This window comes from Oreochromis aureus, linkage group 5, assembly GCF_013358895.1.
Source record: "Oreochromis aureus strain Israel breed Guangdong linkage group 5, ZZ_aureus, whole genome shotgun sequence".
NCBI classification, from domain to species: Eukaryota; Metazoa; Chordata; class Actinopteri; order Cichliformes; family Cichlidae; genus Oreochromis; species Oreochromis aureus.
In genome coordinates, this window is record NC_052946.1 from 36922154 (window position 1) to 36947290 (window position 25137).

Here is a 25137-nt window from a genome sequence, read left to right on the forward strand (position 1 = left end):
TTTTTCTCTCAACAGGTAATCCAGGTGATATATATAAAAATATGTATTCCCCCCCCACACTCCTTTTCTTTTCCCTTTTCTTTGCCCTTCATCACTATTCCTCTTCCCCGCTGTCTTTGTTTCCCTCCCTCTCCCCGGTCATGTCTGTCCCGTCTGTAATAACTGAAATAAAATAAAATAAATAAATATTAACAACAAAGGTCAATCAAATGGACCAATACGGCAAGGCAGGGATGGTCCACTTGGTAAAGTAATTCTGTTGGGCTTATCTCTTTGCCTTCAGACAATAATTCTGATTGCACAAGAACCAAACGGGACAGGCGCCCCCCAAAAAAAACCAAAACAAAACAGGTAGATTACTTAATTTGATAGACTACCCATGCAGTAAAAGCATCAAAACTACCAGTGATGGGAATAACGGCATTACAAGTAATGGCATTACTAACGGCGTTACAATTTCTTACTCCTAAAACCCCCAAATTACTTTCCAAAATATACAGAATGTTTTCTAAAACAGACAAATCAATATCACTACCTATTGCAAAATGGGAAGCGGATTTACCAGTCAACTTAGACCAAAACTTCTGGTCTCAGATATGCTTAAAAACCTTTCATTTAATTAGAAATCCCAGTCTTCAATTATTTAATACAAAATACTACATAGAGTGCACTATACAGGTCATCGGATGTTCAAGATGGGCTTTATGTCATCCAACAACTGCTCACACTGTCAAGCCAATAAACTGGACAATTACATCCACGGTCTTTGGCGTGAAGACTTATCAAAGTGTCTAAACTGTAATATTCCAACTTCCCCTTTAGTGTGCTTGTTAGGCAACTTAGATTATGTCACTACAGAAAAGAATATAGCCCATATGGTTTTCACTGCCCTATGCATTGCCAAGAAAACAGTCCTCATGAACTGGAAAAATAAAAATAATCTTAATTCTAACCAATATAGAAATTATCTAATAGATTATATTAGTCTTAATGCATCACCCTAGTGGGGGTGGGGGGTCATAGTTTGGTCCCACCTTCACTGTTGTGATTGGTGTGGGGGTAGGGACAGGCTTGGGGCATCGGGGCAATACCTAGGAGCGTCTTCCTTGGAGGGCTCAACCCAGGGTTGTGGTCATGAGTTGTTACGGGCTCTGGTGGCTCTTAGATGATGGTTTCCCTGTGGCTGTGTGCAGTGGGGCTGGGGGAGGGTCTGTGCTGATGGACGTGGGTTACTGACTGGTAGCCTGGCTGCCCCTGGGTGGGTTCGAGGCGGGCGTGGGGTTCAGGGGGTGCTCCGTCTCCGGGCTGGGGCCCTGGCTGGGCCTTGGGGCCTGGTTGGTGTGTCACTGAGGTTGTGGCCAGGTGGGTGCATGGGGGCTCAGCCCTGGCGTGGGAGGCCTCTGGTGCATCAAGCCAACTGGGGGCTCTTCAACTGGTGTAGGAGGCTGTTACATCATTGCAGAAGTTCTCTGGTCTCCAGGAGTTCACTCTGCAGGTGGGGGAGAGATTATAGGAGATGTGGAGAAAGAACTCAACCTAGGTGTCTATTGTCGTGTGTAGTCGGGGAGATGAGTCAATGTTGGAGTGGGTGCAGTTTTCTCTGTGGTGGGGTTGGGTGGGCTGCCCCAGACTCTGTGGGGCCGGGCGGTGCTGCTGCTGTGGGCCCAGGTCCATCCTTGGTAGGTTACAGAGTGTGGGGGTGCCTACTGGGATCAGCGGGGCAGCTGGCCCCAGGGAGGGGTTACCTCCCCATCCCCAGCTGCCTCCCTCTTCCTGCTCCACCACAATCACCCACACATGCAGGGCCTTGGGGTGCAGCTGTGTCACCAGGGTGCAGGGAAGGCATTCCCCAACCAACAACCTTTTCCTGAATGTGGAGAAATGCACACCCCACAAACCATCAACGGTGCTGCTGTGGAGAGGGTAAGCGGCACCAAGTTCCTGGGTGTGCACATCTCACAAGATCTCTCCTGGTCATAAAACACTGCATCACTGGTCAGCAAAGCTCAACAGTGACTCTACTTGTGGCGGTCTCTAAGTACAGGTCATCTTCCAGGTCCCTGTCCTATGGTGTGCCACAAGGTTCTGTGCTGGGGCCCTTATTGTTTTTAATATATCTACTTCCTCTCCAGCATATTTTGAGCTCCTTTGAGGACATTCGCTACCACTGCTATGCAGATGACATCCAGCTATATATTTCTTTTAAACCTGAAGATGTTTCTATGCTGCAGATTCTAAATGAGTGCTTAGAATCCATCAAAGGTTGGATGGCTGACAACTTCCTCCAACTTAATGAAGAAAAGACTGAAGTCCTTGTATGTGCTCCGGACAGACATGTACCTAACATAATGAATGCTCTTGGTCCTCTTTCATCTTTTGTGAAACCGTCTATCAGGAAGTTAGGGGTAACTTTTGATTCTGCTCTTACTCTAGATGTTCACGTCGAATCTCTGGTTGGGTCCTGCTTTATCATTTAAGAAGCATTTCTAAATTGAGCCCTATAGTATCTCATACTGAACTGGAGATTGTTATTCATGCATTCATTTCATCACAATTGGACTACTGCAATTCACTGTTTACATGTCTAAACAAAAACTCCCTGGAGCATCTGCAGATTGTCCAAAATGCTGCAGCAAGGCTTCTGACAAAAACATCTAAGTACTCCCATGTGATACCGTTGCTTATACAGTCCATTTTAAGATACTGGTTCTGACATTTAAAACTCTTCAAGGACAAGCACCAGCCTACATCATTGAACTTTTACAGCCCTGTGTCCCTAGTAGGTCCCTGAGATCTTGTGATCAGGGCCTACTTGTTATTCAGCATACAAGGCTGAAAACCAAGGGTGATAGAGTTTTTCCCACTGTGGCTGCCAGACTGTGGAACTCTCTTCCTCAGAACTTAAGATCTGCAGACTCAGTGGTCACTTTTAAAAAACAGCTAAAAACACATCTTTTTACAATTTCATTTTGTTAACTTTTGTCTGTTTTTGTTCTATACTTTGTGAAGCACTTTGTGATCTTTTATCTAGAAATGTGCTATATAAATAAAATTTTACTTACTTACTTCTTCCGCAAAATGAGGATAGCAACAGCCTCAACCCCCATTATGAGCACCTTCTACAGAGGTACCATTGAGAGCATCCTCACCAGCTGCATCACTGTGTGGTATGACTCCTGCACTGGGTCCTGCCGAAAAATGTTAAAACGGGTAGTGAGAGCACTGGAGAGGATCGTGGATACTTCTCTTCTCCAGGACATCTACTGCACCCGCCTCATCTGGAAAGCCTTCTGCATTACAGGTCACTTGACTTATCTGTCCAACAGCTTCTTCAGTTTCCTGCCATCAGGAAGGAGACTGGAGAGCCTCCGGGCCAGAACCAGCAGTCTGAGAGGCACTTTCGTCCATCAGGCTGTAAGAATGCCGAATTCACTCCCTGCTCTCCCACACACCAACTCCAGACCTGCATTCACCTCTTCCCTCTGAACCCCCAAACATACAGCTCTGACCCACCACCATTGGCCTTTCAATGACTGCCCCACAAACTTGCCCACAATCACTATGATTGTGTTGCCACTGCTGTTTAAATAATTGTATAATATTTTAATGTGTTGTACATAAGACTTTTATTTTCTATGTTATTATTATTATTATTATTATTATTATTATTATTATTTTATTTTATTTTTTTATCTTTTGTATTTTTAGTGTACACTGAGGGCCATGGGAGAATTGCAATTATAAATTCCTGTGTATATCTGTATATGGTCTTTAACAACAAATACGACTTTGACTTGACTTTGAGTTTGAAACTTAAATGTGAAAGGCTTCAGCCCTGACTGTAACTCTAACTCAGGTAAGCCACTAAGAAGGTGATGGTGGTGGATGTATTAGACATTTCTTTTTTGTTTTTAGTTAGGTTTGGGCACCTGGCTGGGAATTGTTAATTGTTTGACTTAAAATAAATCCTTTACAATATTAACTAGAAGTCAAACTTCAAAAGTGAAAAAAAAAAAAAAAGGCTGGCAGTTTGCTGCCAATTCTGACCTGGCATCACACAGTCAAAATTCCAGTAAAATAAAAGCAACCCAATTGCCAAGCTATTTTATAAGTAATAAACAGAAAATAAAGAAAAAACATATCCAATTAAGATAAACAAACTCAAATGTCTCTCACGGCTGCCAGGGCGAGCCGTGTGGTGTTGGAGGAAAAGAACCTAAAATTAAGTAAGTAAGTAAAGTTTATTTATATAGCACCTTTCACAGACATATGTCACAAAGTGCTTTACAAGGTAAAAACATAATACAGTCATAAAATACACCATAAAAACCCTGGTCTAATTAAAAGCTTTTTGAAATAAAAATGTCTTTAGCTGCTTTTTAAAGGTCTCCACTGAGTCCAAACCCTGTAGAAATAGGGGAAGTGCATTCCACAATCTGGGTGCAACAGCTTGGAAAGATCAGTCCCCTTGGGTTTTAAAACGAGTGTGGGGGACCACTAAAAGGTTTTGGTTTGCTGACCTCAGGTTACGAGTGGAGGTATGTGTATGAATCAGATCAGCAATGTAGGGGGGGCTGTCTCTGTAATGCTCTAAAAGTTAAAACTAGAATTTTAAAATGGAACCTGAATCTGATTGGTAGCCAGTGCAGCGACTTTAAAACAGGGGTCATATGAGCACCCTTGTTCAGGCGGGTCAGTAGCCTCGCTGCAGAGTTTTGAACAACCTGTAGGCGGGCTAGCCCTTTCTTGTTTAGACAAGTAAACAGGCTGTTACAGTAGTCAAGTCTTGTAGAGATAAAAGCATGTATTATCATCTCGAGTTCACTTGTTGACACAATGGATCTAAGTTTAGAAATGTTCCTTAAGTGAAAAACGCAGGTTCTTACTGTCTGATTTAAATGTCCCTCCAAAGAAAAAGCTTCATCAAAAATGACACCCAAGTTTCTAAGGTTATGTTTCTGTGAGGAACCTAAGTCACCCAGTCGCCGTTTAATATCAGGTATTGCACTGCCTGGTGCAATAATCAAAGTTTCTGTTTTGGCCGGGTTTAGCTGTAAGCAGTTATTGTTTAACCATTGTTTAATGTTGGTTAAACAGTCAATCAGATTGGAGAGCTTAAGAGCTTCAGCAGGCTTAAAAGAATAATATAGCTGAATATCATCAGCAAAAAGATGATAAGATACTTCAGGAAACTGCTGTATTATCTGACTTAAAGGAAGAATGTATATTAAAAACAGAATAGGTCCCAGCACAGAGCCCTGAGGAACTCCACACAACAACTCTGTAGATTCCAACATGATCTGGTTTGCAGACACACTAAAACTCCTTTCAGATATATAAGATGAAAACCAGTCTAGAACAGAGCCAGACATCCCAACCAGGTCTCTCAGTCTGTTTATCAGGATGGTATGGTTGACTGTATCAAAGGCTGAGGTAAGGTCTAACAAGACTAGGACTGTGTATTCTCCGGAGTCTGCTGACATCATAATATCATTAGTGACTTTCAGTAGTGCTGTCTCAGTGGAATGCAATTTATGGAACCCAGATTGAAAACGGTCATGGATGTTGTATTTCTCCAAGTATGCCGTAAGGTGAACAGCTACTGCCTTCTCAAGGAGTTTTGACATAAATGGGAGTTTGGAGATAGGTCTTAAATTTTGAAGTAGTGTTGGGTCCAGGTTGGGTTTTTTGAGCCTTGGTTCCACAATGGCATGTTTAAAAAAGCTGGGGAACACCCCAGTCTGAAGAGAAACATTAAAAAGGTTCACAACCCAGGGACCAATGGTGTCAAAGGCATTAATAAAAAGCTTAGTGGGGATAATGTCTGAGGGGCTTGAGGACGGCTTCATTTTGTCAACCAGGGCTGCTATTTCATCATATGTTACAGTTGTAAAAGTCGACCAGGAGTACAAAGGGAGTGCCTGACTCGGAGAACAAGAAAGCTTTGGGGAGATTTTAGCATTGATGTCGTTAATCTTATCAACAAAAAATCGGAGGAGTTTATTACTATCTACCTTAGAGTGTACATCTAAAGGTACCACATCTGGGGAGACAATAGCACTAACTTTGTCAAAAAGAAACTTGGGATTTCTCTTGTTTTTTGTTATGAGTCTAGAAAAATATTCAGATCTAACAGTTCTCACCGTGTCATTTAAGGAGAGCATGAGATCTCGAAGATGGAGCCTATGTACGTCAAGTTTGGTTTTCTTCCATAGTCGTTCTATTTTGCGGCATATTCTCCTTAAGTTTAAGATAGACTCATTTATCCAGGGGTCTTCTTTTGTAAAGCCGAGCTTGTTTTAATAGGTGCCACTTGATCCAAAATGGATGTGCATTCTCTATTAAAAGACTGAATAAGAACATTTACATCGTTTCCGGTAAAAAGTGGCGACCTATCAAATATAATGGAGAACCTCTCAGCAGTAGTCTCAGTTATTATGCGTCTATGAGTTTTTAACTTCACAGGCGTCTGTTTAGAGCTAAAATTAAGTTCAACAAAGATACAGTTATGATCACTCAAATGTACATCCTCAGCAAACACATTGCCAATGTTGAGGCCCAAGGAAAAAACAAGGTCCAAGGTATGGCCTTTTAAATGGGTTGGACCCGGACATGTTGGACAAGGTTAAAAGACTCAGATATAGATAGAAGTTCAGCTGCAGAGTTAGATGAGGGATCATCAATATGAATGTTAAAATCCCCAAGAATTAAAACTTTCTCCAGCTTGATAATAGAAGATAAGAAGTCCATAAAATCCTTTAAGAACTCAGTAGCAGGGCCAGGAGGGCGATAGACTAAAACACAATAAAAGATGTTCGTAGAGCCCACCTTAATCGTTTGCGACTCAAAGGAAGAATAGTTTTCAGTTTGCATACCTCTGCAGGTGAAACTGTCCTTAACCCTCCTCTTGTGTTAGGGTCGGCACCGACCCATTTTAAATTTCAAATGCATAAAAAAATCACATACATTTGTTTATTGTATCAAGGCTTTTTGACTTTGTCAGAAACCTCTATTTCTACAAAATAAAACAAAAAAAAATATTTTCACTAAATTATAAAATGCCCTATTTGAAATTATGACCTTTGTGTTGTTAGGGTCGGTTTCGACCCAGGTATAATATTATGAGTATAATGCAATAATTAAAGCCAAAACTGAAATCATAAGTGAACTGTCAGCTAAAACACTGACATCAAGCTCCTCTCCTAATCATATGAGCTTTTAGGGATTCTTATTTTGCGTGTTTTTCCAGTACACCTGCACAAAAACAAAACAAAACAAAGACGGCATGTCAAGACATGTGAGGTGAATTCACTCATTTGAGTGGCCATTTGACTTCGAGAGGGCACATTTACAATTTCCAGCATACAAAATGAGAAGAAGATTCACAGTGAGCCAAGTTCTGGATCATATTTTTGGTGAAAATGAAGGAGAGGACACAGAGCAGCACAGCGATTCAGATGGGCAGGTTTCTAAGGAGGAAGACAATGTGGAGTATCATCCAGAAGACACAGACACATCTGATCAGAGGTGGAGGTCGCTGGTGCTGAAGCTACTCCTGCTGAAAGATTCAAGTCCAAAATGGTAAGATCTTTTGGAGCTCAGTACCTCATGATGTACATGACAGGGCAGCTGCTGCAAATGTCATCAAAATGACCCTGAATCACAAGGTTTGCTCTGACCAAAGTCAGTGACATCAAGAGATGTTTTGAGCCATTTATGCCATTGTCACTAAAAAGAATCATCATTACTATGATAAACTTTTGAAGGAAAAAAAGTCCATGGCGACATGTGGAAAGATATTGATGAGGAATACCTGGATGTGTTCTTCTTCTTGCTGGAGTGTACAGATACTGCAATGAGGCCACTGATAGTTTATGGGACGCATCGACAGGCAGAAATATTTTCTGGGCAACGATGTCACTTCACACATTTGATATCATTTTGATTCAAGAGACCTCAGATTTGACAACAGAGAGACCAGACCGAGGTCTGACAAGCTTGCTCCCATCAGGGATGTCTGGGTGAGATGGGTGCAGCTTCTTCCGCTGATGTTCATCCCAGAGTCAGAGGTGACAGTGGATGAACGTCTTGTCCACTTTTCGAGGAAAATGCCCTTCCGCAATACATACCCAGTAAGCCAGGGAAATACGGCAGAAAAATCTGGGAACCTTGTGATGCAAAAACCAACTATGCCTGGAATGTACAGATTTTCACAGTCAAAGCTGCGAGTGGCATCCCTGAGAAGAACCAATGAAAATGTGTGGTCCTTGATATGACCACTGGACTGCAGGGTCACAATATCAGCTGTGATATTTTATTTTATTTTTTTACCAGATATGACCTCGGACAAGAACTTCACAAAGGAAACTTCACAAAGGTGTAGCTGTATCACTGGGAAGTGATAAAAGCCCACAATTACCCATGACTATAACCAAAACAAAGGAGGAGTGGACTTTCTCTTTTTTTTCAGTTTATATTAAAGGTCTACTGCTGAAAAAAAAAACATTTTTTTGTCTTTTCTTGATGTAAATATCTATGGGTCGAAATTGACCCGTAACACCATCGATGTCATTTTAGTTATTAATCTTAAAATGAAAAAAATCTATAAAACAGATTTATTTAAGAGATGTGTCCTATACCCCTCAGTAATAGTCAGGTAACACAAAAACCTTTTATTTATTAATATGATTCACTTGAGGTTAATTTTACTATTTTTTTTAATTGAAATCGAGGGGTATTGTGACAAAAAAAGACCCAGAGGCCCACACCAAAGGTATTAAAACCAACATTTTCATGGATGAGGAAGCCTAACAAGGTAACCAAGAGGTGAGAAACAAATTGGATGATAACTTATTGTTTTTAGTGTATTTTATAGCTGATTTAATTCACGGGTAAAAACCGACCCGTTAACATAAGAGATGATAACAGAAAGCTAACACAAGAGGAAGGTTAAAGACAACTGCAAGACCTCCACCACGGCGACCTAAACGGGGGGCGCCCAAGTAAGAGCAGTCTGCAGGACGCAGTTCGTTTAGGTGAATAAATTCCCTCTGCCATGTTTCAGTGAGAAACAGAAAATCCAGGCTTTTCCTTGTGAAGAGCTCATTCAGAGAGAAGGATTTGTTTGCGATGGAGCGGGCGTTCAAGAGCGCAATCCGATTAAAAGCTGGCAGCGCAGGTTTCCCATCAGCTTGTCGGAGTGGAATAGACAGCAAACACCGTGTCCGCATGCGAGGTCTCCAGCGGCGCCACGGAACACCGGCCCTACAGCCTCTTTTCCTCGATTTCTTCTTGGAATTGCTTAGGGCACGTTTCGCAGGTAGCAAGAAGTAATCCGGTGAGGTGGAAGAGTGAACAAATGGTGGGAGGAAAGTTTTTCTATAACTGTCCCAGTCATCATAAAGACGTTCCATAGACTCTTTGATGTGGAGCAAGGAAGAACGGTCGTAAATCACAGCAGCATAGCTCCATATATTAAACGTCAGGGCTGATTTAAAAGCATAAAATACAATACAACGTAGGCAGGTAGACGTCAAGCCGAGCAAAGGCGCCATCTTCCTGTCACAGTCCTCAAATTAGTGATGCTGACGTATTTTTCTGGCCATGTATCAAGCTCACAGAGCGACACCTGTATCGGTGCGTGTGTCGCTTTAAGGAAAAGTCACGTGATTGATACAGCTGCTGTATCGCTCATTGCCAACGCTCCAAACTGTGTTTAAAAGGTACCGCATCTGCATCTGTCAACGGAATGAGTCGCCACCAAAAAAATAAACAAAATTACTCTCGCAAAGATAAAAAAAAAAACCAAATACATATCTCTCCATAACAAAATGGAGCCCAAAAGCAAAAGAAATGTTTCTGCTGTGTGGGATCATTTCGATCTTTTAACTGCAAATAAGGTAACTGTTTGTCTGTCTTTGTTTCAGTGTAATCTATCACAATTGGAAAAACAGCAATGTGACCTGCAGTGTAAATGATTTATTTCATTTTATGCAGGTTAAATGTCGCATCTGTTCTGCGGAGCTTTCTTACAAACAAAAGCGCTACTTGGCCGAGAGAAACATTCCAAGAGGATCCTTTAACGTACTGGGGTATTAGGAAGACATCTTATTCGAACCTTTTCCACCTGAGTTTACAGTTTTTGTGTACCCCAGCTTCATCTGTGCCCTTTGAGCGTGTGTTCTCCAAAGCTGGGGAAATGGTGTAAAAAAGAAAATCGCAATAGACTGAATGCAAAAACATTGGATAATAGAATAGAAATTTATAATAAACTCTGAGTCAATTATATTTAAATGGGTAACATTACATTCACAATACTTTCATTAATTCAGTACTTTAATTTCCACTTAATGTCATTCACAATATATTTTAAAGATGTCTACAATATTTGAAATGTAAAAGGTATAAAATCATTCCATGGAAAGTACAATACCTTACAGTGTATACAAGTATGACTAGGTCATTGAATCAGTGTCTGTTGTGAGTCTCAAGTACGTTGCCTGCAATGATATTTAATGTCCAGCAGGTGACAGTATGGAGCAAAACAGCAACACTGTCGACTCAGTATCGATACAATGTGCTGAAACGCTTCACGAGGCAATGAGGCATGAGAAGTTACTGAAGAAACCTAAACTGGGAAAACTAAAGAGCAAACCTGAAATAATAACGTAACGGCGTGAAGGGCAGAGAGATGAAGCCTAAGGAACAAACACACCATGAAACACAGACGAGCCGACAAGGAGCACGTTCACAAGACGACAGGAAAACACAAGCTAACACAGTGATAACAGACACAGACCTTCAAAGTAAAACAGGAAATTCACAAACACAAACTCAGGGACACGAACGAAGCACCAGGGGAACGACACAGGAAATGAACCTAGAACTGGAAACCCTGAGAATGAAACCTACATACTAATAAAGATAATCATGAAGAAATTAAACATTAAATCAGTAATAATAATAAACATAATGCCAAACACAAAACGCTGGGTCAACGACCCAGCACCATGACAATTACATACTTGTAATTACATACTTGTATGTAATATGAAGAATTACACTATAACGGAAAAGGGATTTTGAAAAAGCTTGCGAATCATTCAAATCATGTGAAAATAATGAGAATTATTAATCAGATGTTAAATGTTTTTGATGAACGTTTTTGTCAACTGCATGAATCTTTGACAGAAACTTATGCAACTTGATCAGAGTGGTTGGTTGAATAAAAGAGCAAGAAATAACTGGATCATTAATATTTAAGGTATCAGCATCATTAACATCATTAACTTTGGAACATAAGTTTTTGTACTTCTTCTAATGATGCTAACTTTAAATATGTGTTTGCAGTTTCAGTTATATTTAAAAATGAAACATATATGGTCAGTTATCAAGATGTGGTACCTTAAGTTGGGCAGGGTTTTAAGCCATATGGAAGTGAGTGATGTTATGACCTTTCTTTATGTTCACAGACTTTACAACACTACTGACACGGACAGATGACTTCTACGTGTTGTTGTTCTTTACTCTGCTTTGGGTTGCATCTCTGTTTGCTTCTGCTTCTTTATTGTTATTTAGTAATTTTAAAAGGATATTTGCTTCCTCAACAATGCTCTCAAGACTTTTTTTAGCAAACACTGTAGCAATCAGACCTGATTCCTTAGCCCCACTCTTGGCTGGAGTACCGGCTTACCTTTGTTGGGCACCACACCCACCTCACTGGAGAAGCCTTCACAGATGTTGTGGCAAGCAGCTAGAGGGGCTGAGGCCCAGTTTGGCCCAGTCTCCGGGAACTTTCCTGATCCAATATGGATCGGTTCCTAGACTTTCTAGATCCTGGAGTTCCCTGAACCCTGTTCATTCCTGGCTGGTACCAACAGTGGCGTGTCCAGTGGGGTGGCCTGGGGGGGCACAGGCCACCCCCCCAACCAGACTGGCCACCCCAGGTGCCACCCCGAAGCTAAAACAATAAAATTCAATGAAACATCAAATGTACGATCATGTTTTCACAGTGAAGTTCAGATATCCGAGTGTAAGTGAATGCAGCATGGGCTTCTGCACTATGAGCATCACGTTAGCAAAGGTAGGAGTGCCAAGCATGAAAGACGGCACCGCAGAAAACAATTTTTCAGCGAAGATTAACAGGTTAACATAGCTGGACTGGCCATCGGGCATTTGCCTGGTCAGCTGATGACTTTTTTTTCTTTTTTTTTTGTAACGGCATGAACAATGAGAGGTGGTGGATTGTCCAGATGCTGGCCGATGTATAAAAATAACTCAGTTGTTTGGTGGTGGCTATGGTGGAGCTTCCACGGAGGCCAGCAGGTGGATGAGGGAAGGGTAGGCAGGAGGAGAGACCCGAGGCAGCCGCCAGTCCGAGTGTCAGGTGAACTGAACTTCAGGTAAGAAGTTATGACCTGCAGTCTATCTGGGTCAGATATAAACCAAGTTTAGGGGTAGTTTATTTTCCTTGTGCTGACTTTTTACAGTCAGTTACAGTAACTTGTACTGCGTGCTAGCTAGCATGACGGAGTTTCTATACAGCTGGGTGGGTGCTATGATGTTACTGATAGTGAACTTTATTTTATTCATAAGGTTAGTTAGTAGAGTTGCCAACGGCTCCTTAAAAATGGAATGGTCCCTCATTCAGAGACAATATTACGCGTTTCGTATCGAGCTGAAAAGAGACGCAGTTTGTCCCGGACTTCAGCTAGAATGAAAAAGACACAAAGCTGGAGTTATTCTGTGTTTATGCTGTCAGCTGCCTCTTCTTCTCTCCCCCTCTCTCTCCTGTTGCTACTTCAATCATGAAACTGATCAATGATCTAGCAAAGTTATCTAGCAAAGTTATGCCAGGGGGGCCAGGTAGGGTATTAACAGGGAAAGGGGTTCACAAAGAAATACTTTTCTTTCTTATTCTCATTTAAAATGTCTAGCTTTTATTAAATAATTATCTGATTCTTGCGAAAAAAGTTTTTATCTGACGTAAAATGTATAGAAATCATACATATACCAAAGGACAGTGTACATCACTGTCACAACAGCGTTTGTTTTCTTTCAAAGGCTTTATGGCTTTAATATCTGGGGGGCCGGTCTGTAGTCAAAATGCCCGATTTTTTATCCCAGTTCAGCCCTGCAGGTTAATACTGGCAGTGTCACCATGCCAGCTGACTGTATTTCATCATCAGCCAGTGTTGTTCTTTATACATCAATATTACCAAAGTTTACCATAAGGTAGCATAGAAAGTATTTACTTGCTTTCAGGTTTCATTCAAATGTTAGTCTTTTCAGTTGTTTCCCCAGCTTGTGAGAAGATTATCTTCTTTTTTTAATAGGCAGATAAAGTTTTGCATTGGCTAATTTGCCAACTGTATGTTAAAAATGTTCGTATTTTAATATTCAAAAATGTTTGTGCCCAAAACATATGTGCACTATATGTCAGTAAAAATACTATGCAAATATTGCTGTCCTTGAATGCTGACTAAACACTTAACGGTTGGTAGAATTTTTTTTTAACATTATCTGCCAATCACATCTGCCACCCTTCTCCAAATCTGTGCCCCTACCTGGCCCCCCCAACAAAAATTTTCTAGACACGCCACTGGGTACCAACTTGGATCAGGTGTCCTATCCCCATCGTTCCACTCGCCTTGACCTGCACTGGAAAGGTGTCAACCTTGGGAATCTGCGGCATCTTGCACGGATTTCACCTATTTCTCCCGCTAGTGCTTCTACAGACCCAGTTCCCACAATAATAGGTCTGGTGAATGCAAGGTCCATCCTGAACAAAAAGTAATTTTTTAGGTCCCAGAGTTTGGACTTTTTCTGCGTGACTGAAACATGGATCTCTCTGGGGGAGTATTTTAACACACATATTTTAACCCCCCGAGGTCCTTGGGTCATGGAGGAGGCTCAGCAACTGTTTATAACTTAAGTTTTGACTATAAACAGCTGTCCCTATCAACTGTTTTCTCCAGTTTTGAATGGAGCCTTTTCGACTTCTGCCACTTTCCTCTGATGCTGTGGACAGTGATCTAGCAGCCACCAAAGTACAACAAAGATTTTTTGTGGGAATTTTCTGATTTCTTCTGTCAAACAATTTCAAAATATGAGCACGTTTTAATTCCTCTCATGTATTTATTGAGTTTTAAACTTTTACAATGACACCCCCATTAAACAAAACAAAACCAACAGAACAGAACAAAACAGACAACCCGGCTCAAGAATACAAATTAATAAATAGAAATTCCAGACACTTTAATTATGAGATAGAATTAATAATATTCATATGTAAAATAGCAGTGACATGCTTGTATTATACCAGGGCCTGTGAAAAAATAACAGAAATATCCAAACCGGTGTACGCCATAAATGAGTCCCATATTTTATGAAACTTCTTTTCAAGTCTGGTGCTAGAGCCTTAAAGATGGTCCATCAGCACCATAAATAAATAAAGAATATTCAATTCAAATCTACCTGATGTCGCACTCTAATCCCGACAAACTCTCCTATAATTAATTGTTTTAATAATTCTTTGATGACGCAAAAGCACTTAACCAAAAATCATATAAATCATCCACGGACATTGTAAATATGTCATATCTCACCCTTATAAAATTTCTCTGTAAATTTCATTTTTCTAACTCCAAGATTTGAAACATTGAAGTCTGCGATCTTCTTTTTAACTATAACAACAAAATATTAAGTCTCACATCACCGACCTCCCAATTGTACAAATTCAGTGGATGCTAACAATGAGGAGCGCAGTTACACACATTGGTCTTACTCAGAAATACATCCTGGCTTATGAGACGGTTCAATAGGTACTCTGACCCAGTGCTGCATAAAAGGGCAAATAGTTCTGCTGCATTTGGAAGTTTCAGCGATGGAAATACAAAAAAATACTAGAGGAGAATGAAGCTCCACATCATTATTCCCTTGTTTTACACCCAGATATATGTTCAATATGATCCATCACTACAGGGTTCAGTTAAACACAGCTAACAAATCATATGTTGCAAGAACTTTCACATTACCTGTTTAAAATAATAATACTGAGTAGTCTTTACTCACTCATATATATAGAAAGATATAGATATATAGATATGTATGTATGTATTTTTTGAGGTTTGCATGCTTTATCTCAGTGAAGTTAACTAATAAGAATTTACAGTGTAGAAATTTCTCCCATTAAGCAACTTTCAAAATATATAAACAAAGCATAATTATCTAGTCTGGTTCATGCAAATAAGGAGGGGATTTAGAATTTTTAACAAATAGGTCACCTGTAGGGAGTAGATGTGATTTCTGACTGCACAGAATAGGAATGGAATGAAGGTGACATCACTCAGTGCAGCAAACCCATTTTCAGTTGAAAAAGTGAAAACTGAAGATAATCAATTTACAGCGCATGTGCAGCTCTCTCTCTTTGTCTGCTGATACAAGTCAGTGCAGCTCATTCTTTCTCTCGCTCTCATATGACAGTAATCAGAATAGGACTGTACTTAATTAAACTGTTGGATTTCGGTGTTTAAGTGAATGAATAGCCTATATTAGTCTCCATAATCCACGGCAAAAATATGGTTTTCTGTTCAACCACTTATTGTTAACAGGATGCAAGTTTAAAACTTCTGTAATTACAAGGCCCAGCCCAGATTACTGTCACCCCTCCAGATGAGGAATCCTGTTGCTCACCAACCAATTATTAAAAAAAGTTTTATAAAACACAGAAACAAGAATAGAAACAACACCATAAGCCAAAACCACATTTATTTATACGTCACATTTCACTACATAAACTGAATGTCCAAAACGGAGAGGATAGAAACATGAAACACATGTGTGGGTTTACAATGATGGAACACAGTGAAAATAACAAAATTAAACTCCAGCAAAACAAGAAGCCAAACAAAAGGAGAAAAGACAGCATGAAAACATAAAAACCCCAAAAGGTAAAAGAAGAAAGCAAAGCAGCAGCGTTCCTGAACTGATGTTTCAGATTAATGTCAAACAGATGTGTCGTAAAATATGTCTTTATAAATGCATTTATTTGATTTTGTTTATTTATTGTTGTGAGTTATTTTTCACACACAAGCAAAGCCTGCGAGTTAAGTTGGTGATATTCCCACATAAGTAATCATCCTAAATATAGTAATATGACATTTTATCCAAAGTTTATTGACTTGTTTTTTTAGGCAGCAGTAAATACAGTTACAGTTGCAGAGCACATGTCTGGATGCAATATAGCAACTGTCAGAATGAATCCAGGACACCGGCGTTTCTTTCCTGGTCTCTAACACTGACACTGGCAGTCAGGATAAGTGGTCACACGAAGGCTGTTTTCAGCTAAGTTAAAGCAGTGTTTCCTGTTGCAGGTATGAGCGTGTCACGTAAAAGGTGTGGAGCTGACAGCATCTGACCAATCACACTGATTAATTATTGTGCCAAAGGAAAAATAATATATAATTTAGTAAAAATATGAAGATGTTACACACATAATACATAATGAAAACAACCCAGTAAGACAATAAATCAGCTACGTGATAATAACTCACTGTGGAGTATAATTTACTATCAGCAGCGATCAATGAATGATCAGACTGAAAGAAGGATTACGACAATCAAATTTGACAATTTGATTTGAAGCCTACAGCAAGCCATCCAGCTGTGTAAGTTAACAGAGAATCTGGTAATCGAGTATTTTATTAAATTTATCTTTAAAGGACAGTTTTAGGTTTTTTTCAGCTGCAGCGCCACTGATGTTTAACACTCTGAGAGTAAAAGATAAATATTAAAACTGAAGTCTACGTGCAAACTGAGGCTGATGTTTATAAAACAATAAAACTGTTGTAGCATTGTTCCCAGCAAACAGGAGAAAAAAATCAAATAATAAAGTTGAGTCTATAATCATTTCTTGGGACACTACTTTTTCGGAGAACTGACAGGAGAGTGCGTGGTAATTTCATACCTGTTGATTTATAATCGCCATAGTAACCCAGGTAAGACGTTAATCACATTCGCAGAAAACAAAACCTTGAAATTACCAGGATGAAACAAAATCCCGCTTTCTAGTAAATGCTAGTGGCAGGTGTGCCACAGGTTAATCACAGTGCACCCTTAATGGATTAACGCTGCATCTGAGTGGAGAAGCTATAACATGCATGTCTTAGTTGTAGGGCCGAACATCCTCAAGTCATATCCTCCTGAGACCCCGCCTGTTCATTATGTCCTCTGCAGTGGGCACGTAAATCACAAAAAGTTACTCTGACAGATACTATTTACCTCAGTTCTCAGGAGGATATCAAAGTGTGTGTCTGCAGAACAATAACATTTACTGAACCGTTTAACTTATTGTTCTTCATCGTGTTAATGGGGAAAAGTGAAAACCAACGGCACAGCAGACTGTGTGTCGTGTTAAAGCAGACACGCATCATTAAAGACCAAATATTCCCCACGTTTATTTCCTGGTATGTCTGCAGCGGCTCCTGAAAATCAAGTCTACGACTCAACTGTTTGACCAACAGCTGTTATAAAACAGTGTTAACGTCACAGATGATAAAGACAAATGTTGTCGTCTGCGCGGAGAAGGCAGTCTGTATGAGGCTGATCCAGCTGCACGTGTCACACCTGTGTACTACCAGTGAAATAGCTCAATTCAGCTCAAGATAATGAGTAACATACCACCGATCTGTGAAGTGGAGGCTTCCCAGGGAGTAGAAATCCACATCCACTAAAGCATGAGTAACAACAATCTATCATACTGAGACCGAGGCAGCAGGGAATAAATGGGACTGAAACATGCGATAGTTGAGGAAAAAGGATGCACAAAAGGATGTGAGGAGGCAGTTATAAAGACAACAACACCTTGCATTTCCTGTTTGCTTCAATCCAAATTACTTAATATTTTCCTAAAATGTTTGAGACTTTATGACAGCGCCTGACAAAGAGAAGGTTCCTTTTTACAACTGCTCAGGATGTTAGAAAAGAACTCAAGATAACACAGAGGCACCTGAAAGGCCTCTTACTTATGGTCATTGATTGAAACTGTCAGGGAGTTCAGCCTCTGAAGGACACAAGAAAGTTGCATTTTCACCGCTGTTTTATTTAAAGTGGGTATGTTCAGTAGGGTGTACATATTGTGCAGCACACACCAGGTACTGGTGTCTTCTTGTTAAAAGGAAGTTCTTTTGTCGCACCCTGGCCAAGTGCTACTCATAACATGAAGCAACTTGTGAATCAGGTTCTTTTTATTGAACATAATTTCTGTGAGTGAATGATATCCAAAAAATAACCTTGATTTGATTTCAGTTAAATCTGAAGAAAAACTGAATTGAAAAAAAAAATTACACACTTTAACTGGAGCAACACAAATTTTAAAAATTAATAGCAAGTTTAACACTAAACATTCTTACGTCCTCTCTTGGTTGGCGTGTTGGATGCTTGTCCTTGCTTCCGTTTTCCTGTTTAATATTAGAAAGATGAAATACAGTAAGTAAAGTAAGTATTGCACATGTTAAGTGTAAAGTAAAGTAAAGTGTATTGTGTTAGTCCCCGAAGGGAAATTACTCCTCTGCATTTAACCCATTCACCCAGTGAAGCAGTGGGCAGCCACCAGTGCAGCGCCCGGGGAGCAGTGTGTAGGGGCGGTACCTTGCTCAGGGGTACCTCAGGGTAGCCGTTCAGTGGGGTCGAACCCCCGACCTTCCGATCATGGGGCAGACACTCTACCTACTGAGCTATCCCTGCCCAATTACCAATTTTCAGTAAAAAGTATTGAACACATAAATGGGGGCCACTTTTAGAAACGTATTTACTTAATTCAAATCAGTTTTATTTATACAGCAGTCGTCTCAAGGCGCTTTATATTGTAAGGTAGACCCTACAATAATACATACAGAGAAAAACCCAACAATCATATGACCCCCTATGAGCAAGTACTTCGGCGATAGTGGGAGGTAAAAACTCCCGTTCAACAGGAAGTAACCTCCAGTAGAATGAGGCTCAGGAAGGGGCGGGGCCATCGCCACAACCAGTTGGGGTGACTTAGAAGATCATAAAAAGTGTTTAATAGAGTGATGTTAAAGCTGACTGAATGCTGATCCCAGCCCAATAGCCAGTCCCTGATCTGCCACAGGTAACAAAAGCAGTGATAAGTAGTCAGGATGTAGCTTCCACTTCTCCTGGTTCATGTTTCTACAGTAGACTCACTGTGGCGATTGTTTTAAACGGTCTTTGGTCTGGTTTTCATCTTTGCTTTGTGTTGTAGGCTTTGTGTTCATACCTAAATACAAAAGTAAACACTGTATGTGTGTCCTCTTTAGGATAGGGATTTGTGCTGGTGCGTGGGACTGTAGCCTCGGGTCTATACTGTTATATGGTATTTATGAGACAGTTTGTCTCAGGTAATTTTATGGTGAATCGCAAAAGTAATATAATGTGTAGTATAATGACTTACTTTCTCCTGGGAGTAATTAAGTAACATACTGCATTACTTTTATTAAAAGTGTTCTGTGTAATACATTACTCTTTCGAGGTATGATCTCAGTGCTGATCATAGCAAAGAGAGGAAATGCCTCCAACATGCACAAACATTTGACCACACAGCATGTAATTAATTTGCACAAATAGAATGTCTTCGATGCGCTGCTAAGAAATGGTGGTGACCCTTAAAGCAGAGCCAATGAAAACCCAACGATATTGATAATGGCGTCAGAATTACTAAACTCTTATCAATCCCCATTCCTGCTGTTAAGTATAAATACAGTAAGAGTCAGAGATGAAAAAATAATGACCTTCCCCAGACGCCATCGCAGTCGCATCTTTGGTCTTCAGCTCCACCTCCACGGGGTAATGGTCACTGATGCCCCGGGCCTTAAAAATTTGAATGACAACACAGACGCTCTCCTTTCAAATGCTGAAACCAGTTAAATCATTTCTATCTTTGAGCTCTGAAAAAAACGTGAGTCTCACCTCCTCATCAGTCAGGTTAAACTCTTTCTGAAAGTTGAAAGACTTGGCCGAGTTGGGGACGATGGCATTCAGCATAGTGTCCCCATACACCACAATTCTGTTTGACAAAGAGGAGACACATTATTTTTAAACAGTTAAGAACTTGATTTCTTTCTGTATACTTTACAGTGTGAAGCCCCAATAGTTTTATCTCTCAGTTTTCTGTCTCAAACTGAAATTCACTGATGCCAATATTATTTCTCATTAGTTGTCAGAGGCACTCTTAGAAAAAAGAATCTTCTTTAAAAATAAAAAAGGACACTTTAGCCACAAGTTTTGGCATGGTTCAGCACACTAAAAGACCCACAAGCAGACTGCTACCACTCAAACACATTTGCAAATCTGTATATCAACCAGACACACAAATGTTTCACACATAAATCAGTCACTCGTCAGTATTTTCCTACATGAATTTGTTTGTACTCTGTCAAATTATGAAGGTTTATTTCTCATTTCCCCTGTTTCTTGCCTTAGTGTTGTTGGCTTCTCTCTTACATAAAAAAAAATCAGACCAAATAAGTCTTATTTACTAAAACTCAATTGTGAGAATAAGTTTGGGATACAGAATTAAGTAAAATTACATCTATAAAAACACATTTTAACAGCTTTACTTTAGAAGATTAAGAGCCTGAGACTACATACCTCCACAAGCTATATTCATTAGTTCCTTTGCACAGTATGAACTTTGAATTTCTTTGGCGAGTCTGGTTGCATCAGGTTTACTTGTTTTGCCTTTATGAAAAGTGCCTCCTCACTGCAGACAGAAAATGAGGAGTTTCTCTTCAGCGCCTGCAAGGCAGGCTGACAAAGTGTGATTGAGCCTTAAATCCCTGATTAACGTTTGTATTGACTTGAACTGAACTGCTTTAGGCCAAAATTACTTTATTCATTAGAGAACATTTCTACTGTAAATATTGTTACAGCTACACCAGAAGGCCAAAAATACTCTTCCAATTTTCTGAGTTAATAAAATAATAATTCCTCCAGATATAGCAGCTCTTTTTTCCTAAATGCTCAAACTTCTGATTCTTGATCTTAAAATGATCAAACTCTCTAATAATGACTATGTCACTTCCTGTAGTTAAACCTGCTTAAAGTGCCCTGAAAAAAATCTTAACTTGTTATTGGGCCAATTCTTCTGAAATATCAAAATTGGACAAAAGAGTCTTGAATGGCTTTCAGATCATCCAGATATCTTGTTTTTAAATATTTCTAGGTTATTTCACCCAGTCATCCTATAACACTTTAATTTCAAATGATCTCCTGATATCATCCAGATCAGTCTCTAAGTTAGATCCTGTAAGACCAGATTCCATCACCTACTGGTAGCAAAAACTTAAATGAGACAAAGCTGTGCAGGTATTACAGGTACTGACTGCATTGGTTTGAATTAGTCACATAAACTGCTTTATGGAAGTGAACATCTATTTTTTGTTGCTTTGCATCATTAGAAGACATTTTGTCTTTCAGATGACACTCACATGAAGCCCACAAATTTCTTTGCAGGAATGTCTTAAAGAAGCATAACTTTCGTCTTCACTAATTTCTTTTATTTAATTAGCATTACCTTGTAACACAAGTATCTTTCTCAGCGCACCATTTGAGCTCTTATCCTGTCTGTTAATGATGCTGCATGTGATGCTGTGTCACCTGTCGTAGTTAATCCAAAATGTGTACTATCATATTTTTGTTGCTAGCTTAGTGTCCAGGTGTGAAACATCGCCCCATCTTATCTGTATCAGCATATCAATGAGCCACTTGTACTTGTTGTTCTTAGAGAGGAGACCAGATGCTGGATCTTTTCCTTCTTCTTCTTGGAGAGATAAGGTCCATCTGCATTAAAGTCCCCCAAAATCATAATGTTCTGCAGAAGAAATGAAAATGCCGACAGAGAGCAGACTCACTTAATACAATGACAGATGTTTCTTACAGCCTGTATGTGGTGCTCTAATGTTTTGTGGTATTAAGGTATTCTTATTCTCAACAGCACAGAGATTTATCCCATGTTGAATCTTAGTTCCACTTTGCTGTTTATTAGCTGTTTAGTTAGGTTTAGGCTGTCATGGTCAGGAGTCTGTGGACTCTGGGTTTATGTTTCATGTTCATTAATATTCAGTGGTTTTGTTAGTTTTGGGGTATTTGTTATCATTCCCAGCATTTAAGTGTTCTCTGTGCCTCCCCTGTGTAATGTCGAGTATTTTTGGCTCTATGTTCATGTTTTCTAGTTTGCTTCCTCAGTCTCATCTAATTAGGTTCAGCTGTGTCTCCCTTCTGTTTGCCATTCCTTGCTTCCCTTTGTGTGCGTATATATAAGGGGTGTCCAAATTCATAGGCTGCATCCTCCTGAGGACCCGGCCTTCACAGTCTACGTGGGCCAGGTCCTCCGAAGGCCGGGTAGGCTGGAAGTAAACGGCTGTGGAATTGGACGGTCTAGCCTTCAGTTTTGCGTCACCAGCTGTATCAGTGGAGTTTAATAAACTCAGCCGTCTGCTCCTTTCTATCTAAAATATAGCAGGACACTGGTGTAGATTCTCAACCATCTCTCACTTCTGTTTAGTCAGTTTTTTGTTTGACGTTTATTCAGCTGTGTGAAAACTTTAATCTCAGCCAAACCGATTTACTCACGAACAAATAAAACACTGAAAAAAGCCAAACAATAACATTTTTCTGTTATCTAAGTGACTTATATATCATGTTTAACCTGAGTAGCGAAAGACCGCGGAGGTTGCGAAGTTTTCTGCCTGTAAGAGAAAATATTCTGATATTTTCTACAAATATTCAACAAGGCAACAAATCCCAGGTCATTTCTCGCTCATACGTGTCACAAACCACGCCTCATAGTTGGAACTTAAACTTACTGTAGTGTATGTAGTCAGTATAATCACTGCATGAGTGAAGAGATACAGTATGAAGCGTTTAGTACAAGAAACCAGACTGAAAGCAACCACAATCCAAAGAAGCAATCCCAAGGAGGAGAGTCACACAGCAGCTAAGCTCTAAGGGCTTCTGTAGCGCTGGCACACCTGGCCAGGTGTTGCTAGTGTTGATTATTAGAAACAAGCCAAACCCTCTCTTTATTACAGAAACGAACTGCGACACAGGCAAGCTGGAGGAAAGGCAGGGTGGAGTGGGTCATCATGCATCTTTGTATTTACAATTGTAACACCCCTAGAAACAACTGTTGTGTTGAATTTGCTCTATACAACTAAAACTGAATTGGTCTGAATTTTTAAATCAAAACATAAAACTTACATCATTTTTCCATTTCTTCCTGATGTCTTCAACCACATCATGCAGCTCGTCCAGCTCCTTCGGAGTGTCATCTGGCTTTGTGTGGACTGGAATCAGGACCAGATCTTCAACAACTGAAATACATAAATAATCATTTAGTTCCATTTAAAAAAAATCCTTTTTTTGTTCCAGACTATAAACAACAGAGTTTGTTGATATCACATGGTGGGTTTGGCCTATGCTTTCTGAAACCTCAAAATTAAGGTTTCCTTTTTGTTTAGTTTGTTGTATTTAGATGAGTAGGTGGAGTGCTACACTATCAGGCATCACTGTCAGGCTCAGGTAACAGGCTCCCTCTGTAACATGTACAGAGACAAATTAATAATAATAACAATTTAATAATAACAAATGCCATTCCTTTCAGAGTGATGTAATTATGTAATTGTATTAATTGAATTGGGTGGCACGGTGGTTAGCACTGTTGCCGCACAGCAAGAAGGTCCTGAGTTCAATTCCACCATCAGGCTGGGGTCTTTCTGTGTGGAGTTTGCATGTTCTCCCCGTGTTTGCGTGGGTTCTCCCCGGGTACTCTGGCTTCCTCCCACCGTCCAAAGACATGCACTTTGTGGAGATAGGTTAATTGACTAGTCTAAATTGCCCATAGGTGTGAATGTGAGCACAAATGCTTGTCTGTCTCTCTGTGTTAGCCCTGCGACAGACTGGTAACCTGTCCAGGGTGTGCCCTGCCTCACGCCCTGTGACGCTGGGATGAGCAGCCCCCTGTGACCCTAAGAAAAGGACAAATTGAATTGAAAAAACATAATATCAATGTTATCCTGACTGTTTTCACTACATTGCCAAGTTTGTTGCAGTAAGAATGTAAAGGGCAGAACAAATATGGAGGGCCAGGAGTGACAAAATGAATTAATTAAATATGCCATTCAATAATGAATTAAATGTATCATTAATTAAATAACATTTAATTAATTAATTTCTTTACTGTAAGTAAAGTTCAAGTAAAGTTACTGTAAGTCAGTTAAAGTGTCAGCTCAAATACACAAGTTAAAATGATGCATTTGTTCCAGCTTACAGTTCATGTTTTGCACTGCCTAAAATAATTGTTTTGTGAAATTTAGTGTGGAAACTTCTCTACTGACTCAGTATTAATGTAAAGAAAATGTGGACGAGGTTATACTGTTTCTAACTGAAGCTCAGTACAGACGAAGGCAAGAGTTGCGTGCTGCTTCTTCATCTCCCCTCTCTATGCCCCTGTTTAAGTGCACAACACAGATTAGTGTGAAGTAAGAGACTGATAGAATACCAGGATTCAGTCATCAAAACTGGGGCGCAGACTTTCTGGACAAACAGTACTCCACAAATGTTCCAAAACATACCAACAACACAAACACAGTCAATGTGAGCAGTTCAGTTACTCGAGTAGGTGAAGGTGAAGTCCGGCACCTATGGGACACCTGTCAATCAAAGCCCAGTCTCCAGATGGTGTGAAGTAGTCCTAATACTTTGTTAATGTAGTTAGGTAGAATTTTTAGGTATCTCTACTTTACTTGAGTATTTATTCTTAATACAATTTTTCACTTTTACTCCCTACATTTTTAAACAAATATATGTACTTTCTACTTCTTACATTTTCAAAAGGAACTCTTAACTTCCAACTGACACCCCCCTGGCCTCTCCCTGTCTCCAGCTAGTTGTTTGTACTTCTGAGCATTTGTGTGAGAATCCTGAGCTGTAGTCTTCTTGTAAAGTGTGAGCTTTTTGTAATTAAGATATCTTTGTGTTGGGCTAAGAGCTTGTTTGTAAATAGTTGTTTTAACCGTTCCTTGTAAATTCTTATTCGCTGTATGAATTGAGCACTGCAGCAGTTCAGTAGGAGTCAGA

At 39.9% G+C, this 25137-nt stretch overlaps 1 pseudogene; it reads right to left on the minus strand.

The window, feature by feature from the left end:
- Positions 1-25137, minus strand: part of LOC116314070 — a 116722-nt pseudogene that overhangs the window by 89489 nt on the left and 2096 nt on the right.